Raw genomic sequence first — 13,274 nt, 5'->3', positions numbered from 1 at the left:
AAAGAATTATCACTTCACTGGAAGATCTGATCTCAGATTTGTAAAGGCACCTCCTCTGTTATACCACAATTTCCAGGAATCGGATACCACCAACTGTTTGTTTTTTTTTAAAAAAAAAAAAAGATATAATCTCTAATACCTCTGTACACATGACTGACCAAACAAGCATTTACTGAGTTATTAAGAAATAATAGAGGTTCTAACTAAAACAACATCTGAAAATTAAGATGTTTTTGAAAATAGGTAACACTGGCAAATTAGCACACAATGACCCACGAAGGAAAAATGCCTAAATGTAAAATTTAGCAATTTAACTCCGTTTACTTTATCATTCTTTGTTAAACTCCATATAGCTTTCACAGACAAGTGTTCCTTAACTATTAAGCAGATCTGGTTCTAAACATATACTTATAAATCAGTCATTTAAAACTTACTGTTTATTTTTCTATAGAGGGTTAAGTGAGGGTTAAGGTTCTAAGAAAGACTTCAAAGTTCACAATGTTACCTAAAGGAAAACAGTAATAGGGCTGTTTGAATTATACAGTGCCCACCCCCACCAATCCAGTTTCACTTACTTGAGGTCAACTGCGGTCCAAAAATATTAAATGGAAATTTCCAGAAATAAACAATTCATAAGTTTTAAATTGCTCGCCATTCTGAGCAGCATGACATAATCTCACACCCTCCAGCCTGAGACCCCCAGCCACAGATATCGTCTGCTCCCAACATGCAACCATTGACATCATCATGCTTGATGATCCTCCTTCTGACGTATCATCAGAAGGTCAATAGTAGCCTAACACTACATCACAATGCCTACATCATTCACTTTGCTTCATCTTATCACTCAGGCATTTTATCACCTTGCATCATCACAAGGGTAAGTACAGTACAATAAAATATTTTGAGAGAGACCATATTCACATAACTTTATTACAGTGCGTTGTTATAATTGCTCTATTTTATTACTAGTTATTGTTAATCTCTTGCTGGGACTTCCCTGGTGGCCCAGTGGTTAAGACTTCACCTTCCAATGCAGGGGGTGCAGGTTCGATCCCTGGTCGAGGAGTTAAGATCCCACATGCCTCATAGCCAAAAAACCAAAAACATAAAATAGAAGCAATATTGTAACAAATTCAATAAAGACTTTAAAAATGGTCCACATCAAAAAAAATCTTTAAAAAAATCTCTTGCTAATTTATAAATTACACTTTACCACACATATGTATGTATAGGAAAAAACAGTATATAGAGGGGATGGTACTATCTGAGGTTTCTGGCATCCATTAGGGGTCTTGGAACCTACAGCCAGAAAAAGGGAGGGCCTACTATACTTAGTCAACATTAACAGCACTGTCATTAGTGAGGTAAGTGACAAGCATAGTGATTGTAGAACCAGACTCGACTGGAATCAATCCTGGATCTACTACTTACTAGTTCTGTGACCTGGGGCAAGTTATCTAACTTCTCCGTGCTACAGTTTTCTCATCTATGAAATGAGAGTAACAATAGTATCTGTCTCTTAAGGTTGTAAAGCTTAAACAAGTTATTACAGATAAAGTGTTTAGAACAGTACATGGAACACAGTAATTATTTAATATTAGCTATTATGATTAAGTACATTTTAATCTAGTATGACAAGATCTCTTTCTAGAGGTCAGGTCCTCTGTACAATCAACCATCTAGCCAGGGGAGTCAAGGGCTCTTGAAAACCAGATAAATGGGGGAAGATAAGTGATTGTAAACCTTAGAACAGCAGAACTGTTTTGTTTTTCAAATAAATTCTTTTATCAAATCCTAAATGTGAGATAAAACACACTCAACTGTACATTTATTCAACACATGTATTAAGTAATAACTATGGTTTACCAGCCCTTCCTCTCACAGGAGCCCTTCAACACCTCTCTCCACAATTTGAGAATCACTGCTCTAGGGACAATCACTACACAAGCATTATGAACAAAGCATCGTAAGAACAAAGGTGAGTGGTCCGAATAGTAAGGATAAGGACTGGCAAAAGATATCCGGACCCAGATTTTTTCCATAATTCAGATAGTTCCAGATCTCAATTTCTCACCAGTAAATTTATCTGTACTGTTGTCACATGCTCATGCATTTAAGAAACCTAAACGTTAAGACCCTAAAATTGGGGCTTCCCTGGTGGCGCAGTGGTTGAGAGTCCACCTGCCGATGCAGGGGACACGGGTTCGTGCCCCGATCCGGGAAGATCCCACATGCCGCAGAGCAGCTGGGCCCGTGAGCCATGGCCGCTGGGCCTGCGCGTCCAGAGCCTGTGCTCCGCAACGGGAGAGGCCACAACAGTGAGAGGCCTGCGTACTGCAAAAAAAAAAAAAAAAAAGACCCTAAAATTTTAAAGCGATACCAACCATTAGTATACATTACTATATATTATCTAGTCCAATCTCCAAATTTCACAATTTAGAAATAAAAGTCCCCAGAAATTCACATTAAGAAACTAGTCACAGATATTTTAAACAAATATGCAATTGAGCTACTATAAGCTATTGTACAGGACATCTTAGTCTGCCAAACCGATCTACTTTTAGGCTCACCTGCCCTGCTCTTTGTGTCCTCCACTGGTCCCGCAGCTGAGAGCCAAGACCCCCAGACTCCACGCAGAGTGTTTGGAGATGGAAGCCAGTGGGAATGTGGCTCTGATTCAAGGTCGCCCTAGGGTGCTCAGCAACACAAGTTTGTGGATCTTCCATTTGCTGCTGCTGAGACCTCTGACTCACTCACTTTAAAAGTTACCTGCATCATGTCAGTGTAAGAACTTCCATATTTGGGGGAGTAGCTTCTTAATACAGAAATCATAAAATGGACAAGAAGTAATTAGGTTTTTCTACAGATGGACAGTACAGAGCAGTAGGTAAGTGCTTAGATTTGAAACAAAGGTCTAAGTTTGAATTTTGCTCAGGTGGGTGATATCATTTGTTATTTAATCTCTTTCTAAACTCAATGAGAAATTACTGGAAATAACGATTGAGGTACTCACCTCACAGGATTAAGAGTACAAAATGCATGTACTCATTACACTGTCTGACACACAAGAAACATTCAATTCATATTATTAGTTATTAATGTTTTATCCAAGATTCTATGAACCTGACATGGCATCAGGACTGGAACTAGGGTGAGGCAAACCAGATGCCTAGAGCACAAAATTAAGGTCTCACCTGCCTGACAGAGAGTGAGTGCCTTCTTAAATTTTGTACCCTAGACCCTCCCTGCCTACCCTAGTCCTGTCCCTGCATAGCACACACAAGGATAGCCTAATACTGATATAACAATGTCATAAAGGCCACTTACATAGCATTTTTTTTTTTTTGCGGTACGCGGGCCTCTCACTGTTGTGGCCTCTCCCGTTGCGGAGCACAGGCTCCGGACGCGTAGGCTCCGCGGCAGGTGGGATCTTCCTGGACCGGGGCACGAACCCGTGTCCCCTGCATCGGCAGGCGGACTCTCAACCACTGCACCACCAGGGAAGCCCCACATAGCATATTTTTAAAACCTTTTCTCCCCCACTTGCCCAAATGGAGGCATATATAAATTACTTGGGCCACCCAAAAAAGTTACATATATCATCTGAAGCAAATTACATAGTTTAGGAATCCTTAAAAGAATGTGATCATCAAATGCAAGCCTGTGTTAAAATTACTTTTTATTCTCTTAATGTACATAGAGCAATTTAATAAAGAAAGCCGTGGCCCAGAAGTAGGCTCAGTAGCAGAGTGAAATCAAGATGTGATCAAAGATTTTCTCAAGATAATCCATAAAGGGGGATAATCTATATGGGAAAACCAAAAGATAATAGAATCAAAAGGCTTGCTACCTCTGAATTAGCTGATGGGAAATGGGAACAACAAAAATAGCAACAACTGGCTTCTAAGATATTTCTGCACAACAGGTTCAGGGAAAAGGATACAGGTCTCTTTGGTTGTGACAATCCTCAATTTTTTTCCTATTCGAATGCCTAATTTTTGTTAAGTTCTGGTCTGAACAAAATTTAAATGAAAACATTTGTTGGAAGGCAGGAAACAAATCTGTTCCCTTGAATGTGTTCACTTATGCCCATAAAGTTCTTAATCTAGTGGTTCATGAATTAAATAATGCCTAACTGAACAGTCATTTAGCATTTAATTGAGGTACATCTTTTCATTTTCCTTTTTATTGGTATTTGTGATGTTTTAATTTCTCAAATATAATGCTAAAGCTTTCCTTTAAAACCCCTTAGAAATTCAATTAAACTCAAGCTCTCATACTGTCCCTATGTTCTCTATGCTTGGAAGTACAATGTAAGGAGACTGTACCACATGGGTCAGGCTTACCTGCTCTGTAACACTTACAATCTTATATACCTACTATCTTACTTAATGACTCCTTACTGCTTAAGGTTCTCTACACAGCTGCTTAAGGTTCTCTACACAGTATGCAATGTATATTTTCTTTACCTTACCTTATCAAATTTCTTTGCACCACAACACTGCCACAAAGCACTTAAACGTTGATAAAATTATTAGCCTCAGATGATAAATGGACTCTGACTCATTTGTTTAACAGCAGATGCTAATAAGGACAAGATTCTATCATGATGATGAACTTTAACCTCACCTTTAGCTCCCAACTGATCTCAAATAAAAATTCTATTAGTCACAAGAAGAAATAAGGGAGATAGAATGGTATCTGCTTAAACCATACGTACAATTCCACCTGACCTTCACTTGCAAAACTGTAATTCATTTTTCAAGGAAGCACACCAAAATTAAGGTAGGACCTCAGAAATCTCTCAAGTTTTGAAAATACTGCCAAAATGCCAATTTGATTACCGAGGAAGGCATCCACAAGTATCTACTTCTGAATAAAAGACCATATTCAAAATGCTTTGTAATTCAATTAGAAAGCCTTGCAACAACGTGAACTGGTATAGGGAGCAGTTGAAGTCTGGAGGCCATGTCTGATTCATTTACCATTCCCAAATGCCTTTGGTTGCAGCAACCTAATGAAGTCTAAGAAGGCAGCAGACGTATAACATCTTAGGATTTTGTCCTTCCTGAACTCCAAACTCCACTGGAGTTCCAGTTTATCCTGAAGACAGGATGGTTGAATAAAGCAGGAAGGCATGTTTCAGTGCCAGGGACCAGAAGGTAACTTAGAGAAACTATCATTTTCCCCTCTCCTATCAGCTCTGACCCAAAATTATCAAATGAATTGATGCATGTTCAAGTACTTAATATATCAGAATGGCTAAATGTCTATATGACGGTCTTTCCATCCCCTATTATCCACCAAATTATAAACACTGTAGAGAAGTTTTATTCCGTTCTCTATTTTCTAGTACCTAGCTCAGTACTCTATGTAGTCAGTCTACATCAGCAGCAGTGTTAGAGATGTGATGATGAAAAGCCAGATATAGTCCATGCCCTCGAGGGTGTGCAGTCTTGCAGGGAAGAGAGACAATAAAGAAATACATGTTAAGCTGCCACTTCACGTAACTCCAGGGAGCATACCTGTGTCATACTATATATACACTTTTCTATGCAAATTCAATGAACATGCTGAACAATTTTTTTTGAAGAAAACAACAAAAAAGAGAACTATTGAAATAGGTAGGTGATCATAATTCCATTCCACGCATATAAGCCCCAGAATGAAAGAGATAAAGACATGGATCTGCTGCCCCCCGCCCCCGCCAATCAGACTGAGAGCCATAGTTGTCCCTCACAATGAGCAGCTCACCACACTGTGATTATGTATTATAATGTACATATTTCTTTTCCAACATGATCTCTGAATAACAAGTTAAATACCTGATCCAGCACTCAAAGGAAAAGTAATTCTATTGCAATGCTAGAGGAAAAATGTGTTGACGCTCTGTTAGTTTCCAATGTGGTAACTTCCTAAGTGTTTTTTTTAGAGTAAGCTTGAAGATAAGTAATTTTTGCCTGCCACACCGACCTTAGCATCTAAGATACAACTTTTCTGTAACTGCAACTCTAACTGCCCTCCAATGGCGCTCAATCACTAACATCATTTTACTGCCATGATTAAAAATATGGTGTCTTAACTTGGCCAGCATGGATTCAAATCCTAATTCCAAGCAATAAGTGGTTGTGTGACCTCAGGGAAGTTACTTAGCCTCCCTGTACTTTAGTTTTCTCGTTTACCTTGGGGTAATAGTGCCTCTACATCATAGGGTTGGTACAAAGAAGATTTAAGGCAATTTTATACATAATATATATTCAATAAATATTTGATAAATGCATGAACCAAAGTATCATTATTATGCAATCTAACTTACTTCTGGTAAGCTTATTTCCAAAGGACTGGCCTAAGTAAACAGTAGTGACTACCACTTAATAAGCTCTACTGCTATTACCCAATAATTCATAAGCTTGCTGATAAAAAATCCTCTTTTCTTTCTTTTTTTTTTAATAGCAACACCTGATTCTAGGCAACTGCATAGTGAGACTGAATATTGATTTCACTTTTTGAGTGGTTAAAAAAATAAAAGATTATACATACCAAAAATGTAAGGGTGATCTTGAAAAATAAAACTGTAATATTATATTACATCCAAGATGCAATTAATTGTATAGCTAAAATGAGAAAACTGAATTCTTCATCTTCACACAGACGAAAATGGACCACCAAACTACACTGTTTACCTTTCTGCCAATAAATTATTTCTAACTGCTACAATAAAGATGCTTTCACTTTTTACATTGTGTGTGTGTGCACGCGCAGATTGCTAAAACATAAATCTCTAAGACTGCAACTTTCTATAACATTTCAAATGCAATAATACACACCATCGATGACGCTATTTAACATCTAAATCACTTCTGCAGTTTATATTATGGAAAAAAATTGTTTATCATGGAATTAGCTTAAAATTCTTGGCATACATTACCAATCGTATCAACCTTAATAACCCAACAAGATATAAGAAGCAGTACTTCAGTTTTATCTTTCACATATTAGTATGCTAGGTCAATATGAATTTTTTATCCAAGATTCAAACAACATAGCGACTTACTTTTTAAAAATTAAATTTAGGACTTATCAAAGACTTACATTTAAAAATAAAAACTGGGAGCATTACCAAGTTTTAAAGCCAAATATCAGCAATCACTTTTCGACAATATCTTGTGGAAGAGTAAATTGGTAAAGTCATGAAGGCAGGCAAAGCTACAGCAACACAGAGCTGTTGAATTTATTCTATGCCATTATTACAGTACTGTGAAAGATCAGAGAATGTTTTCAGAACCAAAACCTGACACAATTTTTTCCTGAATTTAGTCTGTATGTTTTGAAAATAATATTTTTACTCTCATAAGTATCTAGGTTAAAGCAAATAAGATATTACCATAAGACTCACTGAAATATGAAAACTTTCAAGAAGCACAAACTATAAGCTCCTTTGAAATAAGTACTACTCAATTGTACAGTCACCTTGCCTAAGGCAGGTGATACTAAAGGTAAAAACTCAAAGGAAGATACTGTGGTTAAAAAATGAAACAAAACAACAAAGAATAAAGGAAAATGCATGAATTTTGTTGAGGACAGAATGAGATATCATTAGGGAAGAACAGAATCCATTGAAAGTTAGTTTCTTCCACATCTGTATTCTGTTATAATGAATGTTGCTTGCAAAAGCAGGATGGTGACAAGGTGTCCAAAATGCTGTTATACAGAAATTTTGCTGTAATAGAAAATGATTCCTTTGCCATGTCCACATAGAAAACTACCCTGATTTTACAGACCTCTAAGGAAGAACAAACATCTTTCTACAATTTATATTAAACTTCTGAAAATAACTCCTTTTTATTCAAAGGTAGGGAACATGTCTCCTTTATTAATTTCTGTATTTCTGCCCCTAGTAGAGTGCTGGAGGCACTGTGTATGAATGCACTTACATTTGTTCATAAATTCAGCAAATAATTACTGAGTAGTTAACTTTGTGTCAGACACTACTGTATAAGTAGTGAGGTAAGGCACATGACAAATGAGGGCCCTGCTCAGGTAGCTTACAATCTAGTGAGCGAGACAGACATTTACCAAATAAACACAGAAATAATTAAGTTCCTCTTGTGATGATGCTACAAAGAATTACAGAGTATGGTGAAGATATAGTGGGAACTTACTCTAGTTTGGGGAAGGAGGGGTCAATGGTCAGAGAAGGTTCCCCTGAGAAATAACATTTAAACTGAGACTTGAAAATTAACTAGGAGTGGGCCAGACTTGGGAAGGGGAGGGGAAGCAGCCCAGGCAGGAGGATGTAACACGTACAAAGGTCAGGAAAGAGCTTTTGTAGGTAGTAATTGAAAAGCACGGTAAATGAGAAAGGCTGGGGTTAAGGATGGAGAACTAGATAGGAGACAAGAGAAACTGTGAGCATTAAACAGAGTAAAAGGGTAACAGTATTTGAATATTTAAATCATTTTAAGTCTTTTTCTCATGTAAAATAAATAATCTAAGGGAACTGAGTCTTTATTCCACAATATTAAATATCTATAGTCAGAAGACCTGGATTATGCCTCGGTCCCACCCGTTACTAGTTCCGTGGTCTTGCACTTAACCAATCTGAACTTCTTTATTCTCTTTGTAAACAGGTACTCAATTATTTTACCTACTGGGAAACACAATGATAACACAACAGTCCTGTTCTTACAGATCTTACATCCTTAAAGAAAAAAAGATCATGTATATGGGACACAACCTAAGCCCTATAAGAGATGAGGTCCAAAAGTTCACACAAGGCTCCTGCAAAACCCAAAATGACAATAAATACGGACACTGGTGAACTGCAAACTACTATAAAAATACAAGCGTACACATCATTCTGTGAGCCCTAAGTTATTCAGTGTGCAGAGCTCCAAAATGACCACAGTACTCCAGCATGTGACTGAAAGATGATAAATACAATAGAAACATTATCCCGCCATTCCGCTACTCACCATTCGCCATTGGTGAAATATCAATACTATAATGAAGCTCAGAGATGAAGAGCAGTTGGTGTAGAATCGAACCAAGGACAAAAACTAACACTCACTAGACAAATGCATTATATTAATTTTACTAATTTCCAAATTTTCCCGACTTTTGGTTCAAAAGTCATTCCACAACCTCCTAACTGCATGTCAAAAATAAGAACTCATTTCTCACTTCCTCCAACAAAAAGCAAATGCCTACATGGCCGTATAGAAAATACTTTCACATTCTTGCTTTACCATAACTGACTCATATTCAGTTTATGGTCTATTTAAACTACCGCACCCTTCTAACACAGCACTGAGCCAGTTACCTCCACATAATTTTCCATTTGTTCAGTCAGTCTTCCTTCCTTGTCTACTGCATTACTTACTTATGGTACTAATTATTTTTTATTTTACTTCATTCTATAGTACCATACCTCTCTTTCATTTTAAAAATCATATTAATTTCCAGACCATCTGAGTTTCAATCAAAGACGAATGTAAGAGTATTTCTGATCCTATAAAGTGTTTTTGCATTCAAAAGTTAAACACATTGGGGATAATTTTAATAATTTCAGAGTACATTCAAAATACTGCATATTTAAATGGTCAACTTATACAACAGTAAACCATGACTGATTACCTACTATCAGTAGATACCCGATTTTTAGCTATAAACTTACCAGGAAGAGATCTTAATGTCAATGAACATACTCCTAAAATTCTATTAAAGAACTATCTAATAATAATATATGTTAACTGTAATTATAATTGGTCACAACAATGGGTAAGACTGGAACAAGCACACTGCTTTCTGCTCAATATAAAACACAAATGTCCATTTTTCCATTCTTTAATATAAAATAAGGATGAGTTAAAACTCATAGATGATGCTAAGAAAAATAAAATATACAAGAGCCTGTTATTAATTACACACACACACACACACAACACACACACGAGCCAAGAAAATGAGGGGAAGTAAATAAAAATCAACAAAAATGTGATGCTACCTCCAAGAAATGCAACGTATCTTCTTTTCTAGTAATGAGCACAACTAGAAATAAACTCTTTCTTGCTGCTGCATTATTTGAAAAAGTGTAAAATAAGTTTCGTGAAAGAATCCTAATCCCATTGTTCTCAGCTGAGGGTAAAAAAACAGAGTAAAGACTAAGGTAGGAAGGGAAAGGAATATCCTTCACCAGTAAGGATGAGCTGTATTGTTACCTGACTTTCTCCTGTCCCATCAACTACCCTTTAAAATGGTAGCACAGTCCATCATTTAATATACCTCTAATAAAAGGAAAAAATAGGTAAGTTAAAACTGATTCTTCTTATTTTTCCAACAGGTTAGACTGCGTGCTTTTCTTTTGCTGAGGAATTTCTCTCCAGCTCAAAAAAACTCTTCACCTCACAGATGGCTTCTCAGAAATACCTAAAATTCATTACTTTGCAACTTCCTCCACCCTCTTCAAAAAATAAACAAACTCCCTACTCCTTTCTGGTGCGGCAGCTCCGATGCAGAAGCTGGATTACAACTAGATCAGATTCAGACGATCTGTCCCTACGTTGTGTGACCTTGGGCACGTCATTTATCCCCTCAGTTTCCTCATTAGCATCCAACTGTGAATGCTCTTTGAAAACAGTAAACAGTAAAACAGTAAATACATCTTAGGAATTACATCTTTATAGCGTTAAGCTTTTCTACTTAGGGTAAAATTACCTCCTTAGAGGGACCACGTCATGAAACTGGTACTGAATCCGTAGGTCTCTGTCAACATTTGACTCTTTCTTCTACAGTTCTCCTCTTCCCTCAAAGGGCATAACCCGAGTCACCTCAAAAGCAGACTCCAAGCGCCCCTTCCTTCCTCCACTCCTTCCCTCTCCTATTTCTAAAGCAGGGGGAAAACAGCAGCCTCATCTCCCCGCCCCAAGCCACACCTTCAAAGGACCCCACCCCAGGCACATCCGCCCTCTCCCTCCTCCGGGGGCACCAGAGGCCAACCTCGCCCTTCCCCTCCCGCCCCCACCTAGAGGAGACTTCCTGGAGGCGTTCAGGCCCGAGCAGGGCAGGCGGCATTTACAAACCCGCTTTACGCCACTCGCGTAGGGTAACCTCGCTTACGCCCATAGGGCCCCGTTCCCAGCCCCGTCTGCTCCGCCTGCCAGAACCAAGCCCGAGTGCCTCAGCGACGACCCCCGTGTGACCCCAGAGCTCTTCTGCTCCGCGCGGGACTACGGTGACTGGGACAGAACAGCCACACCTTACCGGCAACTGAGGCAGTGACTTCACTTGCCACCTTTGGAGCCCTCTTCAACTCCCAGATCAATTCACTCCGGCGACGCCGGAAGGACCCGAGAGGAACCAGGCGTTGTCCGGAATCCTGCCCTGCCGGAGTCGCGCAGGGGCCTATGGGGACTCGTAGTCCCACTCGCCGGTGTTGTCGGCAATTCCTGCACATGCAAGACTACAATTCCCGTCAAGCCATGCGGTGGAGCCTTAGGCGATGGGTGGGGACACTTTTAGCCAATAGTAGGAGAGTTCCCTGTCTGTGCGGGAGGAGGTGAGAAAAAGAGAGAGGGTGCACGGAAAGAAGAGGAAGGGAGGGGTCAGCTCTCACCTGCGCCAATCAGGATGCAGGGTCGGCCCAGCAGGCGACTCACCCATTGTGGGGGCGGGCTAGCGGAGCCGAGGAAGGAAGCGGGGCGGGGGGAGAACTCCAAGTGGGGAATGTGGGGCGGTCGAGCTGCGCGGGCGGAGAGGAAGCCGCGGGAATAATAGGCAGGGTGGAGGGAGGGCGCGGTGTGAGGATTCACCCTGGCTGGAGGAGCAGTTTCCCCGAAAGCGGCCAAGCACCAGGCACACCGAGCGGCGAGACCTGCGGCTCAGGCAGGGATAGGTTGAGCCTGGGCTGCTCGCGGAGGTGCCCGGACGGGGCGGGAGGCTGCTGTAGGTGTCAGGCCACTGAGTGAAGGGAGAGGGGTCCCCGGGGAAGGGAAGCGGCAGAGCAGCTGCAGAAGTGCGGGGAGCGCGAAGGTACCAGGGCAGCAGCTTCCCGCCGCCTTCAGCCAGGGCAACAGCCGGAACAGCAGGGGGAGGAGCAACAGCTGCCGAATTCGCCAACTAGAGGAGGGGGAGGCGGAGCTTAGGTCCCTGTAGCAGCAGAAGGCGCAGCCTGGACTGTAGTTTCCCGGGAGAGAGGAGAGCAGGAACAGGAGAGGAGCGCAGTCCTCGGAGCCTCTGCTCCAGCATCCCGCCAGGGGCTGCAGGTGTGTGGGAGGTAAGCGTGGGTGCCTCTATGGGCGTCTCCTCTGCCCGGGAGAAAGCGTCTTCCAATAGGAATTTTATCAAGGCACAGCCAAAAAGAGTCTCTGACTCGGGTTAGGCAACTGGTGCAAACCCTTTAAGGTGAAAGATGTACGTTTTTGGAGTTTGCGGGGGGATAAAAAGCAAAAGGTGGCTTGACTCAGGGTATAAAGGGCGTGGTTAGTGTTTTTGGTTTGAGTTGTACCATTAAAACTATTCTGGGAAATTTTAATATTGAGGAAACTGCTAATTGAGGACAAGGTGGATGATATTTGGATAGGTGCGTAGCTGGTAAAAAACAAAAATTTTGTCACTGATAGAGAATTACTTCAGAACTGTTTCACTAGGAAAATAACTTAGCATTCTTCTTTAATCTATCCTTCACGTTGTTTTATCAGATTGCCCTGCTACCGACCTGTTTTCCAGGGTGGTTATACTGCAGGTTCCTAGAATTGAAAGAGATGTCTATTAAAGAAGGAAATACAGTCAGGAATAATCACGATGACTGAACCTATCAGAAGTATAACTTTTGCCAGCAATAATGTAAAAATGTTTTTTAATGGAGACACTTCGCTTTCCTTCCAGTGGCTTTAAACTATCGGAACAAAGACTAGGACTCAGCCTACAGTGGGAACGTATGGTGTACTTCACAGCTGCTCCTTATTCTCTCATTTGTGTCTAGTAATATTTGTACATTTTAAAAAACAAAAGTACAAGAAAAGCTGTGCAAGGATCTTTTCTGTTTAGACAGTGTATGCTAAATGATTTCCCTTAGTATGTGTTATGATGGGCTCAGGCTTAACGCATGTAATAGTGTCATAAAATAATAGTTTATTCTTAGTATTAAACCACGTGTGATTTCTTTGAGTGTAATTAAACACCAATAGGTGAAAATATGTTTTAATACTAAGATGAAAGTCACATCTACCTTTGTGTAACTATGACAAAATTACAGCCTTTTTTTAAGAAAA

At 40.0% G+C, this 13,274-nt stretch overlaps 2 protein-coding genes across 3 annotated transcripts in view; one reads left to right on the top strand and one right to left on the bottom strand.

The window, feature by feature from the left end:
- PDCD10 (programmed cell death 10) overlaps positions 1–11,607 on the bottom strand; it is a 70,047-nt gene extending 58,440 nt beyond the window's left edge. The window contains exons 1-2 of one of the 2 annotated variants that reach the window (XM_089910922.1): positions 11,266–11,607; positions 10,720–10,888 (exon numbers count right to left, since the gene is read on the bottom strand). The gene's annotated coding sequence lies outside the window, so the exon portion shown is untranslated. The remainder of the gene's footprint in view (positions 1–10,719; positions 10,889–11,265) is intronic. The other variant, XM_022572970.3, reaches the window with a different exon arrangement.
- Positions 11,608–11,710: 103 nt separating this feature from the next.
- The window catches only part of SERPINI1 (serpin family I member 1), a 67,243-nt gene continuing 65,679 nt past the window's right edge, over positions 11,711–13,274 (top strand). The window contains exon 1 of the mRNA XM_022572938.3: positions 11,711–12,277. The gene's annotated coding sequence lies outside the window, so the exon portion shown is untranslated. The remainder of the gene's footprint in view (positions 12,278–13,274) is intronic.

Source organism: Delphinapterus leucas, chromosome 4 (assembly GCF_059928025.1).
Source record: "Delphinapterus leucas isolate spDelLeu-1000000601 "Yukka" chromosome 4, BTC_Dleu_Yukka2, whole genome shotgun sequence".
In the NCBI taxonomy this organism is placed as follows: Eukaryota; Metazoa; Chordata; class Mammalia; order Artiodactyla; family Monodontidae; genus Delphinapterus; species Delphinapterus leucas.
Note: the sequence above shows the minus strand (reverse complement) of the source record. Positions and strands in the feature narration are given on the sequence as shown.